This window comes from Mirounga leonina, unplaced genomic scaffold, assembly GCF_011800145.1.
Source record: "Mirounga leonina isolate KUSES-001 unplaced genomic scaffold, KU_Mleo_1.0 Mir_454, whole genome shotgun sequence".
Classification (NCBI taxonomy): Eukaryota; Metazoa; Chordata; class Mammalia; order Carnivora; family Phocidae; genus Mirounga; species Mirounga leonina.
The window spans coordinates 17,867,675-17,886,720 of record NW_023270763.1 but is presented as its reverse complement, the minus strand read 5'-3'; positions in this window follow the sequence as shown (position 1 = coordinate 17,886,720).

Below are 19,046 nucleotides of genomic sequence, written 5' to 3'. Positions count from 1 at the left end.
CTTTGCAGGTCTGACCACCGGGTGCTCAGACCAGACGATCTTAGGTCCCTGCCTGCCTTCCTCCTTTCTGGAGCGCCCTTGCTCTCCTTATCTCGGCTGTCCTTCAAAGGGCTGATTAAACATCACTCCGCTGCAGAGGCTTCCCTGGCCCTGCCCAGCCCTCCTCTGAGCTGTGAGGCCTGTGTCCACACCTGTCTCCCCAGCAAGCCTGGGGGCCCCTCGAGGTCTCCCCCACTGACAGCCTACAGGCCAAATTTGGCCCATAAGCGTGTTTTGTTTGGCCTGCTTGGACTTGCCTCCACAGCATGTCAAATTTTCATGAGTTACCAACGCTCAATAATCATGAGATTTCATACAAAAATCTAGACTTCTAACTTCTTTTTTTTTAAGCAATTCTTTTTTTTTTTTTAAGATTTTATTTATTTATTTGACAGAGAGAGTGAGAGAGGGAACACAAGCAGGGAGAGTGGGAGAGGGAGAAGCAGGCTTCCCGCAGAGTGGGGAGCCCGATGTGGGGCTCGATCCCAGGGCCCTGGGACCATGACCTGAGCCGAAGGCAGACGCTTAACCGACTGAGCCACCCAGGCGCCCCTAGACTTCTAACTTCTTTTGCAAGATCAAATTGTGTGCCCACACCAGGCCTGCTTCCTGGCCTGGTAACTATTGGCAGAAGTCCCTGTGCAGGGGACATGAGGGGCCACAGTCTCTCTGGGGCCCTTCCATCCTCAGGGATGCCTGTGGGGGCCCTGGGGTGGGGGTGTGCATTTGAATCTAAGTACCTGGAATCAAAGCCCAAAACTTTTTTGACAAAACCAATCTACGGTACTAAAAGTCAGCATGAGGGTTATTATGCTTGGGAGGTGGCCTGGTGACTGGGAGGGCCACGGTGGGGGGGCCTCTGGGGGCCACTCACACAGGTGGGTTCAGTTTATGAAGACTCATCGAGCCATACAGTTGGGAATTGTGCACTTTTTTATATTCAACAAAATTGACCAGAAAAAAAAATGTTGGTATTCATAATGAAATTACTGCTTTTCGGGAAGTATGAATACACATTGGAAGGACATGGCCCACTTGCATTTTGCTTCCGACTTTCCCTTGGAGTGGGCTGATACAAAGGCATTGGTTAGCTTCTGGGCCTCCTAAGTCCCTTCCTATATCCTAAACCTTCAAAATAGAGCTTGGGAAACCAGAGCATCCCTGGCCTCTGGGCCCTCCTAATCATAGCAAGGGATTAGTCAATTAACAATTATCAGTGAGGTTTTTTTTTTAAACATTCATTCTCAAGGTATCTAAGCATAATACCCTCTCTATTCCCCTGGTAAAGACACTACTCCAGGCTTTCCGTGAAAGCCCCCCCCCCCCACCACCACCATCCCGGTGCTGCTGTGTTTAAAGGCAGCTTGCTCCTCGGGGCGAGTGTTCCCAGGGGAGGAAGGGACCCTAGGGCTCCGTGCAATCAAAGAAGTCCCAGGGGGTGGGTTCTCCCGAGGAGAAAGGAACCAACTTCATTAGATGGGCCTGTTCTTTGAAACTGTCTTAGCTCTTCCAACAACTGTTCCAGAAGAATTATTGGGCCCCTGCTCTGTGCCAGGCATTCGGCGAACATGACAAACCAGGTCCATGATTCTGTGGGGCTCATGTTCTTGAGAAAAAGACAATGATAAACAAAGACGCCGCTAATAAACTCGATAAATGCACGTGGTAGTCTATACGGTCGATGCAGCAGAGTCTATGTAGTGGAATAAAGGAAAGAGGGAGCAACTGGGGGCCTCGCTAAGCGGGGCGGGGGGCAGTTGGAGAGTGTTAGGTGTTCGGTCGAGGGCGGAAGGTCTGAATTTTCATCCGGGCTCTGCCACTTCTGGACCACACCTGTCTCTCAGAGCCTCTGTTTTCTCATCTGTGAACAGGGGTGGGGGAAGGGAACGCCAGCATGAGCCGAGCGCGGGGACCCAGTGATGGTTGTGGAGCAGGAGCATGGTGTGACCGGGGCTGTGTTTCCGGAAGGTCGCCCAGGAGGCCAGCAGGGGATGAGGGGTGGTGCATGGGAGGTGAGGCGTCTTGAAGATGTGGCAGGCTCACGCCACACTGAAGCCGGCTCTGAGCGTCGGTCAAGTCAGAGTCTGAGAACATTTATTTGGCACCAACTGCATGCCAGGCACTTTGGCCAAAGAGATATCGTTGAACCCTTATGGGACTCCTACGGAGAAACTGAGGTTCAGGAAGGAGCAGGGGGGCAGGGGTCAGAATCCAGGGCTTGTCTCCCTGGCATCTTCGGGTGAATCAGGTGTCAGCCCCACCGCCCAAAACGAACCCCCCTTCCTCACTCACTGACTCTCCTCCTTGTTCTCAGCGCTCAGTGGGATTTTCCTCAGTCTCCAAGGTCTGAAGCTGGTTTGTTTTACTCCAGTCTTGAGGAGGGATGACAGGAAGACTGGGGAGAAAACAGACGTTTTAAGGTGTCTCGTGGACCAGCCCTTTCTTGGGCTTTTTTCTGAGCAGACCTTCCGAAGCTGTTGTTTGCTTCCCTCTGCTGCCCCCTAGGGGCCAAGAGGAGCACAGCGGACCTTGCTTTCCCGACCAGGGAGGAAGCCCCCTCCCTCCCCACCCACCACCACCGCCAAGCTAACACTGCCTGGGGAGAGATCTGTGGGGGAGGGACCTGGGACTCCATAAGTGATTAAGAGCAGAAGCCTGGAACTGAGTATCAATATTTATAAACTCCCTAGTGATGCACAAATATATCCCGAACAGTATAAAACATACATATAAAAACCAGAAAAATGTAAAGGGCATAAAGACTAGATCAACACTACTTTTAAGTGTTTCTATTTTATTTAATAACAGCATAACAGACCTTTTGGTTTTCACTTAAACGTTCTTAATGGTTTTTTTACTGCTTGCAATGCAGCTGCGTGTGTTTTGTTTGTCGGTTTTTGAAACGCGTGGGTTAACACCGCATTGTGGTAGGTCAAAGGTCTGGTTTTATGTAAGGTTCTTTCCATACTTGATTTCAGCAGCTGTTAAAGCTGAAAGCAATGTTGAAATTTTGATTTATACAAAGATTGATAAATCCAAATGGAAGAGCGGCTTGTGGGCTATGCTTTCTATGTATCATACTCACATTTGAGTCCCATTCACAAAATAGGGAACCGTTTTTGGTGAAATTTGGCTAAGGTACATCCATCTTCCTTCATGTCCATCACTTAGTCTTGTAGACAAATCAGCAGATTGGTATTTGTGTGTTTTTAGCAAATGGATTCAAGTCTCCCTAAAAGTTTTCTTTTGAAAGATTTTAGAATTGGTTGAAATTCTCTGTTTTCAAGTTCTTAAAGCATGCAGACTCGGAGAGTTTTTGAAGGAAACATACTTTCATTGCTTTTTGGCAACAAAAGCTCATAACAATGGAAGCATTTCCAAACATCTGCTTTCAAAATGCTCTTCCTAACACCTGAGTTCCTCTCAAAAAGCAATTAGTCTCATGCATTGTTTAAAAGTCACCTTCTTCTTGAAAGAGCAGATTAGGTGCATTGTTTTTTGGGGGAAAAACAGCTGACGGTCACGTGTCACCCCAAAAGAGTTCAGCTAATGTGGGCACTTGTCTTTTTCATGAAAGAAAAACGCGAGATTCACATGCAGTCTCAGCAGCTGTGGAAAGTCATCCTCAGGGTCGCTCCCCATCTCGTAACAAAGGATCACTGAGAAGTCTTCTGTGTAAAGGTCTTGTTTTTAGCAGTAATAAATATAAGTGATAAATATAACGATAGAAAATATGGATTCTGTGCCAGGAGCTATGTAAGCAGGCTCCCATCTATTAACTCATTATACCCACAAGCCATACGATGAGGCAGGCATGGGTCTAGTCCTCTTTGACAGCCAGGAAAACTGAGGCACAGAACTGGGCAGAACTCGGAGAGGTCAACCAGAAAGCGTTCTTAGGACATGATTGTTGTGGCTGTGATAGATGATACTGTCAAAAGGGAGACTGTTGGGAGGGCAAGGGGGAGTCCCCGGGTGCGAACATGGGGACCCTTGAACTTGGGGATCAGAGCTATCCCCGCCACGCAGGAGACACTGTGGGCCTCTAGCCAACTGAAGCCCAGGCCTGTGCAAGGGATGCCCAAGTCCCCCGCTCTCATGGAAGGTGAGGGGCACAGAACTCACTGGAAAAGAGGGAGCCTTCCTGTGCTGCTGAATGCTGCCTTATTTTCCTCGGGTTTATAATCAAGACACATCTTCTGGAGTCTTTTTTCTTTACCACACAATCTGTTAACCAGTCAGATGCACACACACACACACACCTGCCTAACCCTCCTTTCATTGGTTTAGTCTCCCAAGTAAAAGAAAAAGAAAGAACATCCACTAAAGGCCACACAGAGTACCCAGAGCTTTGCACACATGACCTTGATGGTGCCCTTATATACCCATTTTATAGATAAGAAAATCGAGACTGGAAGAGAAGTGACCTGCCCAAGGTCAATGGCACAGAGCTAAGCTTCAACCCCAGGCGTGTGACTCCAACTCCAGTGGCCCAGGATGCCTTAACCTGGAAAGGGCCTCCCCAGGAACCCTCTGAGTGGTCAACTCCATTCTGTGTGTTGGAAGTTTTGGACCAGAAAAGCAATCTATTGTATTAGAAGAGGGTTTCACTGACATGGTGAAGTCAGTGAAGCATGGAGGAAAGAATGGAGCCCCCTCTTGGGTTAAGGATATTATTGAGAGGAAATCGACCCATGGCCAGCACCCTCCAGGGTGCACCGTGAACCAAGGATGGGCACGCAAGTGGGTGGATTTGGGCTATAAGTCAAAGGGATTGTAGTAAGTCTTCACACTCAGGAATGTGGGTACCACTGGTCTAAAGGGGTCATAATCAATGGGGGGAGGAAGCAGACCAGGTGGTTGTGACCTAGTGTGGCCCCTCCCATGTATACCTATAGTCTGGCTGCAGGGCAGAGGGACCTGGGCCCTGGGAGAAGGTGGAGCCTGCCTTCTTGGTGGTTTGGGAGAAATACAGTGGAGTTTGGAAGCTAATGTGGCCTTTCTGCCTAGGCTGTTGTTGTTCTGGCTCTGGTACTTATTTCTGTACCATATTTCTGTGTCATACCTTTTGCCATGTAACTTTGGAGTACTCTTCCACTATGGGCCCACTTCCCTGGCTCTTGACTTTGGATTTGGCCACGTGACTTGCTTTGCCAATAGTATAAGGTAGAAATATTGATGGGCCAGTTCCCAGGCTAGCCCTCAAGGTACCTTGCGTGTTCCCACTTGCCCTCTGTCAATACCAGGATAAGAACACACCTGAGCTAGGCTAGCTAGCCCCAGGAGGAGGACCTTGACTGACAGCCCCCCAACTGACTTCCAGATGTGTGACTGAGCCCAGCCAAGACCAGCAGAGCTCCCTCACTGAGTGCAGCCTAGTTCAGTCAACCAACCAACGCACAGGTCCTCATGAATAAACAAGTGTTGCTTTAAGGCACTGACTTGGTGGGGGGGGGGGTCATTTTTTACATAACATTTTGGGAGGAAAAGCTAACCGATACAGTGGACATTTGTGTTCTCATTACTTCACATTTCCAACCCCCAGACGTCTCCCTAATGACCTGTGTGAGGCATGTCCTCAAAGATGGAATTACTGGTGGCCCCAGGCATCCAGTGCAGCAAGTCTGGGTCACCAGGAAGATGGGAAGAGGTCAACTGGAGACATCTCCCCATTAGAACTCACAGCTTCTCCAGAAACAACGTATATGGAATTGACAGAACTGAAAAAGAATGTGGAGAGCAGAAATGGCCAACATATGTCCCAGAGATGTTCATAAAACATGCCTTCATAAAACCATTCCTTTTCGTTGGACAAGAGGGAAGAAAGAAAGGGAACTCACAAGGACATTGGTTGCTCTAACTGCTGAGCCTTGGTGTCTTCTCACGACGTGGCATGATGGACAGAAGTGTAGTAGCCCCTGGAGCCAGACCATGTGAGTTTGAATCCCAGCTGGCCATTTAGTCTTTCAGTGTCTTGGTTTCTTTGTCTGTAAAGTGAGAATAATAGTAGCCTCTGCCTCAGATTTCTTGTGAAAATTACCTGAATAATACAGAAAATGCTTTAAGCCATACTGACTGTACATGAGAGTCTGTTGAGGGGTTCACAATAAGAGTATTTGTGGATTCCTGGAAAAATGCAAGGGTCTAATAAACATGGGTTCCTCCCTCTTGGAGTACTAGTCAGCCTATTGCTGTGTAAAAAAAATACCCAAAACACAGTAGCTTAAAACAGCAAGAAGCTTTTATTAGCTTGCAGTATCTCTGAGTCAGGAATTTGGGACTGGGTTAGCGGGGTGGTTCTGACTCAGGTTCTCTCACAGGGCCACTGTCAAGATGTCGGCCAGGGCTACAGTCTCTGAAGGCTTGACTTCCAAGATGGCTGCCCCAAAAGTTCATGCTGGCTGTTGGCAGAAAGCAGCAGACCCCCCGACCCACCCACCGCCATGCTGATCTGTCTATAGTGTGGCTTGAGTGCCCTCACAAGATGGCAGCTGGCTTCCTCAGAGCCAGTGATCTTAGAGAAAATGAGGCAAAAGCTGCAATGTCTTTCATGATCTGGCTTTGGATGTCACATTTCCATAATATTCAAGGCATTACACAGGTCAATACCAACGAATGTGAGAGAGGACTACTCAGAGATGTGACTAGAAGGTGGGGATCATTAGGGGCCAGTTTGGAGGATGCGGGCTACCTGATCAACATCCAACACCAGTCCACAGAAGATGTCTTTTATCTTCTTGGAATTGTTTTACCATTCAAGGGCCATTTTCCTTTCTTTCTCCATTCCTTCCTTTCTTCTTTCCTCCCTCTCTCCCTTTCTTTCTTCCTTTTTTTCCCCCCTAAGATTTTATTTATTTGAGAGAGAGAGAGAGCACAAGCCTGAAGGGAGGGACAGAGGGAGAAGTAGACTCCGTGCTGAGCAAGGAGCCTCATGTGGGGCTTGATCCCAGGAGCCCGGGATCACGACCTGAGCTGAAGGCAGACGCTTAACCGACTGAGCCACCCAGGTGCCCCTATTTCTAGTTTTTTGATAGAAACAACATTCTTTTTTTTTTTTAAAGATTTTATTTATTTATTTGAGAGAGAGAGAGAGAGAGCATGAGAGAGGGGAGGTCAGAGGGAGAAGCAGACTCCCTGCCGAGCAGGGAGCCCGATGCGGGACTTGATCCTGGGACTCCGGGATCATGACCTGAGCCAAAGGCAGTCGCCCAACCAACTGAGCCACCCAGGTGCCTGATAGAAACAACATTCTAATGCACACCCCTTAACATAATTCTTTGTCTATACGTGCCCTAATGTCTTAAATGAAAAAAATCTGTAAGTACATCCCCTGGATGCTCTTGTGCCACATATGCAGGAAAGTGTGTCATTTAGAGCTGGCTTAAACCATTCAAGGGACACTCATTGGCTTATACAATTGAAAAGCCCAGGGGGAGGTCTTGCTGTAGGTATGGCTTGATCAAGCTGCTCAAAGATGTCAAGGACTTGGGTCCTCCTCTTCAGGCTTCTGGTTTATCTTCTTTGGCATTCACTTCATCCTTCTGCCCTTGGCTCCACATGGAAGTCCCCAGAATGGCTCCCTTGATTCCGGATCTCACATTTTCACAGCACACCAGCTCTTTCTCAGGCAGTGGAGAGGTGCTCTCTCTGGGAAGCCCCAGTACATGGTTCCTGACACCTCACCATGGACTGGGAGAATGGGATGTTCCAATTGGCTTAAGCCAGTCAGGACGCACCCCGAGAGCTGTGTGTGGCTCAGCCCCCACCCAAACCTCATGGCTGAGACTAAGAGGTGGTTACAGCTGTCATCTAGTTCCATTTAACAAACTTGCAAAACTCAGTGGCGTAAAGCAGCAACTGTTTCTCATGATGCTATGGGTTGGAATCTGGGCAACCCTGCTCCTCTCTCCTGCCATCATGCATGGGTTGCAGTTTTCTGATGGTTCGACCGGGGCTAGGGGGTCAATGATGACCTCACTGGCACATCTGGCAGCTGTCAATGCGCTGGTTGGGGTATCTCAGCTCTCCTCCCCGGAGCCCTTCCCCTGGGGTGAAAGCTGCAAGACTTCTGGAGCTCCACCCCAGGCATGTACATGAGTCCCTTCCATGCATTCTATTGGTCAAACCACCTCAGCCCGGACCTCAGGGGAGGGCAAATAGACCCAATCTCTTGATGGGAGGGGCATGTTACAAAGGGCTGGTAGGTCTGCAGACACTCAGCCACAGGTGATTAGGGCAGAGGCGGGAGTGGGCGGCTCCTTCTGCCCGCAGATGCCCTGAAGACAGCGTTGGTGTCAATCACAGGAATGTTCCCGGGACCGACTCCCGGGGATGATCTCTGAGATCAGGGGGGATTACATGTCTCCCTCGCTAAATTGAGTCATGAAACTTTTATTAAGGGATATAGTTTGTCAACGCCAAGGAAACAAGGCAATTCTGGGCAGACTCATTAAGAACAAATCCTTCTCCAGCAGAGCAGGTGCCGAGTCTGATGGGATTGTGAAATGAGACAGTGCAGTCAGGAGGGGTTTGCAGAAGGGCAGTCTAGCCTGCTAAGTGCATGCAGAGTGCTTTCCTGGGCCCCAAAGACGCAGGCGCGGAGGGACACCCGTTTTCCCAAGGTTTCTTTAACGAAGGGTTGGCTCCTTGGCAAACATGAGCGACAGCTGCTTCCATCAGACATGGGGGGGTGTGCCCGGCCACCTCTCCATCAACCGAGGAGAGTCACATGTGACCCTGTCGCTCCAGGAACCTGAACCTCAGTCTCTGGCCCCCTCTGACTGGAGGGACAGGACCCACTGTCCCAGCTGGAGAGAGACCCTCTGAGCCCTTTGTCCTCCACCCAGTGACCGCGGCCCAGGGAGCCCTCGCTCAGAAAACTGCGAGGTCATGGACACACAGACCAGCCATCTCAGAGCTGTGTGCCATTGGTCAAGCCCCCCTGAACCATCATAAGATGGGTGTGACAATATCCGTTCGACACATGGAAAACTCCTGGCATGACTTTTTTTTTAGTTTAAGCCAAGATTGTTTTTTCTTGAGCCAAGTTTTGAAATCAAGAGATTTCATACAAACAACTGGATTCTCCACCTTCTCAGGAACCATCTAAAACTCTGCCAGCACAGGGCCTGCATTCCCAGCTGGCAGAATTAGCTGGACTTGAGGTGGTCTCCCCACTTTGCCACACTCCCCGCCACTCCCAATTGTCTTACATCAGATCTACTTGGCTCATTTACACCCCCGACCTAATCCCGGCAGCCACTGACCGGACTTGCCCACCCCTGGGTTAGAGGTTCAGCTCCACTGTCCTCAGAGCTGTACCTGGATGGTCTGCCCTCCTAAGTCCACAGCTCAACGTCCAATCTGTGTAGGGAGTGCTCCTGGCTACCCTCCGCCTCCTCCATCGCGTCAGCCATCATGGCCCAGACCAGCACGGAGGACCTGGGGACAGCCTCCCCAGTCAGTTTGCCGGGCTCCAGAATCCAAATCTATTTTAATCGCCGGGGAGGTCAGTGTGCATGCGGCTTCATCACGGTCCCTGGGCTATTTGACTGGAGCCTCCAGCCACCTCCCCGTAAGTGTCTTCAATCCGTCAGCAAACACTCATCGAGCTCGTGTGCGGTGGCCCCCACGCCAAATCCAGCCCACCACCTGTTTGTGCTTGACCCGCCCGCTAAGAAGGTGCTTTTCACATTTTTAAACAGTTGGGGGCAACAATCAAAATAATATTTTGTGACACTGGAAAATTCTGTGAAATTCAAATTTTGGCATCCATCAGGTTTTATTAGAACACGGCCCTGTGGCTTCCCTATCGTCTATGGCTGCCTTGTGCTCCGTTGGCAGAGCTCGGTTGTGGCGACAGAGACAAGCGGCCCGCACAAGTTTGCTGTCTGGCCCTTTCCAGAGAAAGCCTGATGCTCCCCGTCCTGCTGCATTTCAGGCCCTGTTCTGGGTACCGGCGATACAGAGGGGTCTGGTTTCCCAGGGCTGCCGTAACCCATCACCACAAACTGGGCCACTCCACACAACAAAAACGGACCCTCTCGGTTCTGGAAGCCAGAAGTCTGAGATCAAGGGGTTGGCAGGGCCACACTCCCTCCGGAGGCTCCAGGGGAGGATCCTTCCCTGCCTCTTCCAGGAAGAATGCTGGCACACGTGAGGAGCAGCTAGGGGTCCCCGTGCGGCTGCAGGGGAGTGAGCAAGACGGGAAGAGAAGGATTATAGTCTTGAGTACCGTCAGGTTAAGGGGCTGCTGTGTCCAGGTCCTTGGCCACATAGCCAGCAGGACGGACCCCTACTGCGGTTCGGTTCTTTTTATGTACCCATGTCTCGAGGGGACAATCTCAGTTAATCCCTGACTTGGAAACTGTAATGATTGACCTCCTTCCCTCTTTTATTTTGATAAGTGAACTGCAGTGACTTGTGGGAGGTCACTGAGCCCGTGGGTGGCAGGGCAGTGACCCCGGAGTTACTTCCAGGCCTGGAGCCCCCCGCTCCTCACAGCCCTTCCGTGGAGAATCGGGTTTAACAGACCTCACCCAGATTACAGAACTAACAGCAGGAGGCTTGGGAGGAGCTCAGGAGGGGGCCGCCCGTTGTGTCCAGCTTTGACTTTCAAGGTCCATTATCACAGAAAACACGATGGGCACTCTTCTGCTGGACAAGCCCATCCTGTGTGATCCGCGCCGGGCCAGCAGGCCGGCCAGCACCAGCAGACAGTCTCTGAGCCGCCTCCCTGTCCCCCAGTCCCTGTCTGGGGCCCGAGGGTCTAGGCCACTTTTAGGCTGCCCGAGTTTGGGGTAGGGGCACGGAGGCCTCAGCAAGGGCTGCCGAGGAAGGGCTGAGGCTCCTGCCAAGCAAGGCAGTGGCAGCAAGACGTCAGCTCCTGCCTGGGCAGGGTTGGGGGACCAGGGATCACAGTGTTGTACTCCTGTGGACCTTCCAATATTGTTTAAAATTCATGTCAAAATAATACCATCAAATAATACCTCATAATATTACCCCCACCCCCGCCTTCTCAATTCTAGCCACACTGGGCTTCCTTCTGTTCTCTACCACACCCCGCCGATTCCTGCCTCAGGACCTTTGCACGGCTGTTCCTCCTGCCCGAAGAGCTCTCCTTTTGTCCCCTCCTGAGAGAGCCTCCCCCCAGCCCCCCGACCATCCAGCCAAAGGTGCCCTCTCCTGGGACTGTATGTGTCCCATCACCAATACAATCTCCTTCGATTGGCACTGCCCGAAATGGTCACCTGTGGTTCCTCAGTTGTTCGTTTACTGGCTGTTCTGTCCCCTCCCCTGGAACGCCAGCTACTGGAGGGCAGGACCAGGCCTGTAGTGCTCACTATTGAGTCCCGCATGCCTAAGTCAGAGCCTGGGCCGTGGTGGATTCTCACTGGTTGTTAAACGAAGAAATGAAGAAGGGAGGGAGGGACAGGCCACCAGGCCACTGTCACTCACCTATTTCCTTACTCCACCCCCAGCAAACGGCGCCCAGGCCTCACCCGCAAACCCGATGCAGGATAGCAGCCGCTCATGGGGGGTAGGGGGGGCGCGAGGGGGAGGCAAGCAGGAGAGGAATGGTGAAGAGCCACTTCCAGACGCCGCAAGCCCTTCTCAGCCCAGACTCTGTGAGGCGGCCAGAGAGGGCTGCCGGCCCCGCTGCTCCCTGAGACACTTTGCCTCAGGATGTGGCAGGACACGGTGACCAGGAACACAGGCTCCCATGGCAGGCTCCTCTGTGTTGGGATCCCCGATCCATCACTTGTGTCCTTGGGCCGGTCACTTAACCCCCGCTGACTCAGTTTCCTCAGCTTGCCGGCTGGGTGGTGGCTGAGGCAGAGGCTCTGCGGGCCCACACCGCTGCCCCTGCCAGCAAGAAGCCTGGGCAGGAGCTTCCTCAGAGCCTGGGGAGGTGAGTAATGCATTTTTATTTTCAGTCCCTCACCCCCGGAGTGGGGTGGAAGATGGGGGTGTGTATCAGTTACCCGGGGCCATGATAATCCTGTATGACAAAGAGCCACAGAACGTCAGTGCCCACAACAACGCATGTTTATTTAGTTCAGGAATAGCAGCTCACTGGGGCCGGATGATCTAGAATGAGCCGCCTGGAGAGCTTTGCCGACCTCCCCTGGGCCCACTCGTGTGTGCAGGGGGCGGCTGACGTCCTCCTGCTCTCAGCTCCACCTGCTCACCTGTCTGGGGTGGATCCAGGCTGGGTTCAACAGGGCAGCTCACTGAGCTTGGCCAGCCCACTCGGGGGTCTGCAGTGGGCTGATGTTGGCAAGCTAGGCTGGCCTTGGCTCTTCCCCACGGGTTCCTCCACCCCCCTCCTGGGACCAGTGGGGCAGTCCTGGCCGACTCTTCCTGACAAGGGCAGACAAGGACACAAGCATGGGGTCTCTGAAGGTCCGGGCTCAGAACTGACCGCTGTCACTTTCACTTACCCTGTAAGCCCAAGTAAGTCACAGGGCCAAACCCAGTCAAGGGGTGGGAAATAAATTCCTCCTCTTTAGTGGAAGAGATGCAAGCCACAAGGCAAAGGGCAAGCGTGGAGGGGGTAAAGAGCCAGCACGACGGTGATCTACTGCACAGTGCTGGCTACTGGAATTTGGGGGTACACTTGGGAACCTGGACATCAGTGGCATTTCTGGCCCAGTGACTTTTGAAGGTGGGAGGCCCATTGCAGGTGTCCAGGCCCCTAGTTGATCTTGATCTGAAGGCACTGCACCTGGTGGGACCAAGGGGAAATCACCTTCTTTCCCTGGGGCCCTCAAAAGGATAGGCAAGGGCCCCCTTTGTCCCAGCAGAAGTTAGAGGAGGAGATGGCATCAAAGGACCACTCTGGTGACCACAGAACTGAGGGGTGGTGCGGACTCCTGACCTGGACACAGTGCTGAGGACTGAGCCATGGCGAGGGTCAGCTCAGTGCCCAAGGGATCCTCTGCTCCGGACTGACGTGGGCCCCCATCTGTAGGGACCTCGGTGCCTCCAAGCCCGAAGGAGCCGGTAAGCGGGCGAGGGGGGAGGAGGGTGCGGTCGAGCCAGATGCGCCCCCGCAGGTGGGCACAGAGCAGCCCTGGGGCCCAGCTCTGGGCTCTGGCTCCTTCAACATCCCTGGGAGGAACGCGTACTGAGTCTGCTTTGTAGACAAGGGCCCAGCACCAGAGAGCCTAAGTGATTTGGCCAAGGTCACACAGCTGGGCCGACGGACGTGCGCTTGGATGCCCAAGAGATCAGCCTACATACAAGGGAAATAGTATCACTTCGAAATAGTAAATCTATCTAATTCTGTGACTTTAGTATTGTTTTTGTTTCTCTCCCTACCCCCCTTCCCCAGTTTTACTAACTGACTGGTCTAATTGACTTAGAACTGTTTCTATTTACTTAGGGGTGGGCGTCGGCACTATGGTGTTTCCAACATTTAGAGTCTGACCCTGCTGTGAGGAAGCAGGAGCATGGGAACTTGAACCCAGATCTGCCCGAGTCTGACTCTCACCTCCTCAGTGAGGTCAGGCAGACTCTGACTCCCACCACCAAGCCCTCAGACACCCACCTCTCCGGCTGCCTCCAGAGGGGTGGGGACTGGGAGAGAGGAAACAGAGGGTGCCCCCCCCACCTCCACCTGGAAGGCCCAGGCCTGAAGCCTTGCACCGCGGGCCCCCCCCACCCCCACCAATGGGGAGGGTCTGTGGGGCGGGTCTGGCTGTAGGAGGCCTAGGGATCCAGAAATACTTGTGTGGCCACCTAGTGGGTTCTGGTCACCTTGCAGCTGCCCATGGCTTTGTGTCTGGGGAAAGTTCTCCCCTCAGGAGTCCCGCCCACCCCCCCCCCAGGTGTAGACGGCGATTCTCGCGTCCCAGCCCCCCTTTCACCAGATGGGCCTACGTAGGAATCCAACATGGGAGCCAGTCAAGCCGCTTCCCGGAGCAGAAGGCCGAGCGTGCGCGGTGAAGGACATCAAGACTTCAGAGGCGGGCGGTAGGACGGACTGGCGGCTGGAGTGTAGCCCCTGGTGGTAGAGCTCCAAGCCTGATTAAGGATTCCCTGAGCAGCCTGATGTCCTCGTCAAGTCCCGCGGGTGAGCACGGACATATGGCAACAAAGCACCTTCCCCCTGGTTCTTCCGAGTGTGAGCGGCCGGCCACAAAGCTCCTGTCCCCTCAAGTGTGTGAGTCCAGGACAGACCCCAAAACTCGGCCCCTGGGAGGCTGAAGGAAACTGGGGGATGGGAGGGAGAGAGAGCAGACAGACCAAAGGAGGGGGAAGGGGACAGACCACATGGAGAGAGGACCAGCGGCCACCACCCCCATGAGCTTCACCTGTCGTCACGTCCAAGCTGCCGGAGCGAGGACCAGCCAGTGAGCCCCGGACCCCTCGGGAGCCACAGTGATTGAGCTTCTCATGGGTGTCCCCTGAGGACTTCCTGTGGGTGGCAGCCAGCATGTTGCCGCGGGACCGACCAGCAGAACGGATGTCCATCTGGCTCTTCTCACTGCCAACTCCCTTTTCAACGGCCATGGATTCTCCAGAGTTATCTAGAAGGGCAGTGGGGGTTGGCTCCAGGGGGTGGGGTGGTTGACAGCAGGAGGGAAAGTCCTAAACCCCCAGGGCCCCCGGGGGGACCAGAGGGGAGCCGCTGAGTCACCTGAGCCAGGGTGGCGGGGATGGGGCCGGTTCCCATGATGGGAGAGGAAAGCTGAGGCTCCTCTCATGCGCAGGGGGACCCCAGCACTGCCCAGAGCAACAGGCCCCCCGGGGGAGGGGAGCAGCTGCAGCCCCCACCGCTGGACTGGTGGGGCTGGGAAGGCAGGGGGGCTGCTCCACACCCACTACAAACAGCCCTGAGGCCTCAAGGCCGCTCCCTCTGATCTTCTACTCCCTGACAGGGAAGGACGGTGGGGGCCGCAGGGGCCAGTGACAGCTTTCATTAATACTCACCTACTGCGTCCCGCAGGAGACCAGGAGGCCGGTACAGGTCAGATGTTACAGATGGGAGCACAGCCTATAGACTCACGGAGCCTCGGATCCAGGATTGAGCCCATTTTGGATATTCAGGCCAGCCCCATCTAAGAGTGGCCTTTTGGGTTGTGGGTCTAAAATCCACAACAAGGGCTAGGGATCCCTCCCACAACCCCAGACACATAAGCAGCACCCCCTTGAAGCCACCTTGGAAAGAGGGGGATGAAGGGAAAGGGAGACAAGACAGTTTTGATGGGGAGTGTGACAAATCCACCATGGACAGCTGTGCAAGTTGTTCACTGCCCAAGAAGGCCTGGCTGAGGGGGTAGGTCCCGGCTGAAATCGTGCCCACCCTCCACCCTCCTTGGTACAGAGCTGCACCTGCTCAGAGGAAGAGGTGCCTTTCGGAATTCGCATAAAGCCCATCTAGAGTTTGAACTTTAATGGAACATTTTATCCAGAAGAACCTGTTTTAAATGTGGAGAGAATGGCTTCTGTTAAATTAGCACATTTTTTTAAAAATACATTTTTCCTGCCACCCGTTTTTCAGAGCAAAATGAGATCAGTTACAGAAGGAGGTACATTTTGTGCACATCTGACTCCGATCAGAGTACAGAGTACATTTTGTCCACCCCCCAGCACGCATGTGTGTGCATGCACACACACATCCTCACGTAAAGCCATGTGGCACACAATAGGATCCCCCCTCCCTTTCTGGAGGACAGAACTCCTGTGCTTCGTGCCTAGACCTTGACCCAGTACCTGTCACAGTGAAGACCCTCAGCAAATGTCTAGCGATGAGCGAAAGGACCGGACCATAAATGATACGTATCCTTGAGCTAAGGGTGAGTCCGACGTGCATCGTCACGGTGAGGGAAACCTACACAGCTGGCCCTGGATTCCACAAGCCCCATCCACGTAGAAACCCCAAGGACCTTTGCCCTCAGTGGGGCCGAGTGCCCAGGGCCTCCCCGATGTGCAGCCCCGTCTGGATCACCTGCAAACTGAATTCTGCAAACAGCTCTCAAAGCCCCTGGGACGTGGGGGCAGGGGGAGCAGGACCCCTGGCTATGGAGTCCCACCTTACCGTGCGCCAGGAAGCAGGCCCCCTCCTCACGCCCACTGGCTTGACTGCCCACCGCACCTCGAGAAGAGGTAGGGCCCAGAAAGGGAAGGGGACGGGATGGGCAGGCACAGTGAATCCAGGACCCACCACGGGGACCCAGACTCCAAGCTCTCAGCTCCCTGTTCTTCCCACAGCTCAGGCGCCACCTGCAGAGTGCCTCAACTCAGGTCTGTCACAAGGCAGAAAACAGTAGTGTAGCCATAGTGCCTTTGGCAGGGAACAGAGCAGGATTTGGAATTCTCCAGACTCGAGCCCTATAGACCTGAAAGTGGACCCCAGCTTCGCCAGTGATGTGCTGTGTGGCCTTGGGCAAGTCACCACCCTCTCTGAACCTCGATTTTCTCATCTGTAAGCTTTTGCTCTGAAGGCAGGGAATCCTAAGGGGGTGGGTGGGCACCTGCCAAAAGCAAAGCCGGCTGCATCTGGGAGGCAGTGACAGCCTGTCTCCTCCTGTCTCTTCCAGCATGGAGGAGGTGGGAACCATTTTTGGAAATGCCACAACACAGATCATTAACATAATAAAACCCCCAGAGCTTCCTCTGGGCTCCCGGCACCTCCCCAGGCAGGCTCAGCAGCGAAGATTGAGGAGGTCTGCCCATCTTTCTCTGGAGTCTCAATCACTCCTACTTGAGTGTCCTTCCGAGGCTGGAAGCAAGGTCGCTGCCACTCCTGGGGAGCTCAGGAGTCATCGGCTCCCGCATGGGAACACAGGTGGGGAAGAGGCAGGACGCGGACCTACTGGAGCCTCTGGGCCTCAGGCCCCAGCCAGCTGCAGACACCAATGTGAGTCTGAGAAACTAGGTCCCAGATTAACTGCCCACAGTGTCCCAGAGGCCACGTCCACCTAACTGGCCCGCCGTGGCTTAGGCTGAAATAGCCAGAGAGAGCTGGGGTCTCTAGGGACCACACAGCTCACCCAAAGGGGTGTGTGCGTGTGTGTGTGTGTGTGTGTGCAGCTAGTGTTGTTGATCTCCAAGGAACATGTATTATTTCTATAATGAAGCTTATTTTTATTTTTTTAAAGATTTATTTGAGAGAGAAAGCACGCGCATGCACATGAGCGGGGGAGGGGCAGAGGGAGAGGAGAAAGAGAATCCCAAGCAGACTCCGTGCTGCGCACGGACCTGAGGCGGGACTCGATCCCACAGCCCATGAGATCATGACCTGAGCCGAAACCAAGAGTTGGATGCTTAATCGACTGAGCCACCCCGGCTTATTTTTAAAATCTACCCGTTGCCAAAATGCCCACCTGTGTCTGGCCTATGTTTCACTTCAATAATTTTTCAGCCCACCCCCGGCCCACCCCAGGGAAGGCACCCAACGTGGACTCAGCAAGAGCTCCCAGTGCCCTTCAGGGTCACCGGGGCTCAGAGCCAGCTTCAGGCCTAACCCAGCAGGCCGCATGACCGTGCTATCCCACCCACTCCAAGGCTGGAGCCAATTAATTAACATGGATTTCTACAGATGTTTCCAATGATGCAAGCAGGGAAGAGCGGAAAGGGGAGCCCTTGAGCTAAAGAAATCCTTCACTGTAGAGCTCTTCACTCGAGGGCTTTTCCCTGGGGAGCCCTGAAAAGTAAGGCTTGGCGTTGGAAGCAGACACCGAGAACGTAGCTTCGTTATGTTAAAAATTAGAGTGACTCCAGGCTTCCTCGTGTGAGGAGAAACCCATTTGGATGAATCTGGAAAACCCTCAGGCACTCGACATTTTGGGGCACCTGCTGTGGGCCGAGCCCCACCCCTGCCTTCCTGTGGGCGGGGCCACCACAGGTGCCGTGGGGCAGTCAAGGCGATTCAGGGGCGCTCCTGAGAGGCGGTCAGGGAAGACCTCTGCTTTGCCCCGAGCAGGTCCCGGAGACGCCCCAGCGCCGTTAGGCCACATCCTCCCACGTGCTCGCCGCACAGAACAGGACGCTGCCCGTCATCAGCTGTGTGTCTCCGGGCTGGTGACCACGGTGGGCCCCTCCGATGAACGAGGGGGCTGCACCTGAAGCTGAAAGGAAGCGCGTGTCCCACCCATTTCCCCGTCAAAGCTTCATGACAATTTGGCAATTTGCAAAGTCTCCAGGCAGCTCCAGCCCGCCAGCCCACCTTCAGACCCCATCGCCCCTGTGTCCACACCCGTTTGCCCACCGGGGAGCTCCTCCACACCCTCCAGGAACCGGCTCGGTGGTCCTCACCCTCAGTGAGGCCCCCCTGATCCTCGGCTCTCCATCCGTTTCGTGGGCCCCCAACCCCCATCACTGCACTTAGCACACCTCTCGGCAACAAGCTGTCTGTCCGTCTCCTCACGGGCCTGCAAGTCCTGGCAGGCACCAGCTGCCTTATTAGCCTCTAAGTCCTTCACTTGCAGCCCAGCACCGGGCTTAGACAGGGATTCCGGAAATAACGTTTGTTAAATTCACTGTCGTCAATCAGGGTTCCTGTCAAGGCCCCGGGAGTCAACTAGAACCATCAGCACCTCTCTTCTCCCTGGTCCCAGCCAGCCTCCCTGCGGAGACGTCACTAGGGGATAACGGTGGCGCTGAGAAGTGGGCAGGAGAGTCCCCAAGATCCACAAAAAGCAGGGGCTGATTTGGTCAAATGATCTCAGCGGAGCCTTACAAGCTCAGACATTTTGCAACTCTGAAGTCTGTAACTTAAGCTTCTTCAGAAGAGAAATCAGGCCTAGCAGGATCCATCAGAAGCCTCGAGAACATGTGTGCCGTCACCTCCACATGGAGGATGCGGACCCGTGGAGACCGTCACACAAGCACGGAGATTCATGTGCACTGATGCTCGCTGCAGCAGCAAACGTTTGCAATCAGAAAAACTGTAAACAAAGCATGTCCCTGGAATGCCCTCCGCCATTAAAAATCACGTTCTAGAACAGTAACACGGAAACGGTCACAGCGCGATAATGAATAAAAGAGGCTGCAAAACA